Here is a 2,145-nt window from a genome sequence, read left to right on the forward strand (position 1 = left end):
AAACTCCCACTCAGTGTTAAACACGTTGTTAACACGCATTGTCCCTAAAACAATGATCAGTCTATTTTGAACCATAGGAAAGTATCCATAGTCAGGAGACAATTGGAGTTACAAGTAGAGCATGTCTCTTGCTTCTCAGATGTTTCCTCAAAAAACAGATGTTCTGTTTCCGCTCAATAACACCACTTTCCTTTTTAATTGACCAGGGAAAAGAGGGGGAAATGAATTTGTTTGCTGTTTGTTTTTGTTTCCTTTTGGGGAACTGTAGCAATAGGTCTGACTGTGGATGCTTTCACTGATATATATGTGTGTGCACATACACAGTATGTATATAATATATACATAATAATGTACATATATGTGTACATAAATATGTGTATACTGTACAGATGTGCACAATACATGCATTATATACATAATAATTACATATATTAGGGAGATCATGTTACTATTTTTTTACATCTATCAGCAGGACTAGGTACATAATTTTTGAGGCCCAATACCCAATTAAAATGCGGGACTCTGGTTAAAGAATTAAGAATTCTAACATGGTGACAGTAGAGCTTTAAGCACCATGCCCTGTGACTGAAGTGGACACATGTCCAGTGCCAGTCCTGTCTCTTGGGTTCTCAGTAGATGCTAGTTCAGGTTAACCTCAATATTTAGCTTGGTTAGATAAGTGATAGGAGGTTAAATAAAAGTGAGATATGTTAGCAATCCAGCTCATTACTAATGTTAAACCAGGGCATTTGGAGATAGGGAAAAAAAAATAAAGGTCCTTTTCTAATTTGTAGGGAGAATCTTTTTATTTGGTGATTGTAAGCTGAATGCAAGAAGAGGGAAAATAAGGCTGGTGCCATCTTGTCAGTGATTTAATTATTTTCCTATCTACACTTGTTTTTGAAGCTTATCAGAGCAAAGTACTGTGGGCAGCCCAGCTGTCACTGTTATCATTGTGGCTCCGAGTGCTGTCGTCCTGATTCCCATTGTAATGCAATTAATCTTTTGCTTTGCACTAATGGATGAACAAGCATATTTACTGCAGCATAAAATCCTAATTATTTTCTGAACAGATGCATAAAGGGAATGTAAATTAATGGCAAGTGACAATTGTGATAGATGTGTTCTATATCTTTAAATGTCAGGGTTCCTGTGGTGTAGACTGAGCCTAGCTTGGATATGAAAGCTGCCCCACTTGCATTCACCTGCACTTATGTGAGGAGGCACAGTCCTCATGCTCCACATCTCTTCTTAGAGGGTGACTTATACTTTTAGACCACACAGATTAGAAATTATAGTATGTTGGCAGGGCTATCCTCAACAGGGCAGCGTTCTTTGCAAGTTCTCTTGAGCTGTTGTTACTACTAGCCTTCTAAAAAATTACTGCATTTGTTACTTGTTATAACCTAATACCTGGAACAGCAGCCATATATATGTGTGTGTGTGTGTGTGTGTGTGTGTGTATGTGTGTGTACACAGTTTTATACTTTTATTCGACAATCAGCAATTCTCATCCACATTAACAGTCTGTAGATTTTTGAAAATGGTGACAGGTATATAGGTAACCAATATATAGAGCTTGTTTGGTGAATCCTCATCCTTGTTACGTTTTCTGGACAACCGCACACAGACATACGGAACATTCCTTTTTCCTTTGGTCTAGACAGCTTTGTTGAGCCTGGTGTCAATGAGCACATCTGGGGTTCCCATCTCCTTCATAGCAAATTTCCGGGTCTCTTTGAGAGCCCGAGGGCCATGCTTCTTGAAACCCACTCCATGGATGCGCTTGGGAATGTTGATGGTGTATTCTCTGGTCACTACCTTATTGATGGCCGAACAACACTTCTTGCCACCTTTCTTTGCGGGAGCCATTCTGCGGGGCCCAGGTTGTAAAGCAGCCATAGTTTTTAATTCAGCTTTTTTCCCCCCTCTGTATCAAACATTGCTCTATTTTCACAAAAATTTCCTTATTTAAAATCTCCACAATTGTAACACTGTGGAGACATTTGATAAGCATAATTTAAGCAAAAGATACCAAATAAAAACCAGCACATCATGTGTGATTCCATTTACATACAGTTCAATTAGAGTAAAAACTGGTTTATTCTGTGAGTGAAAGGATTTCCTTTGGACCGGGGAGGGTGT

General features: G+C 38.7%; 1 pseudogene; it reads right to left on the bottom strand.

Annotated features, from left to right (window-relative positions):
* Positions 1 to 1,500: 1,500 nt before the first annotated feature.
* Positions 1,501 to 1,872, bottom strand: LOC132662474 (large ribosomal subunit protein eL31 pseudogene; annotated as a pseudogene).
* Between the last annotated feature and the right edge of the window lie 273 nt (positions 1,873 to 2,145).

Source organism: Panthera onca, chromosome D1, assembly GCF_046562875.1.
Source record: "Panthera onca isolate mPanOnc1 chromosome D1, mPanOnc1 haplotype 2, whole genome shotgun sequence".
Taxonomy (NCBI): Eukaryota; Metazoa; Chordata; class Mammalia; order Carnivora; family Felidae; genus Panthera; species Panthera onca.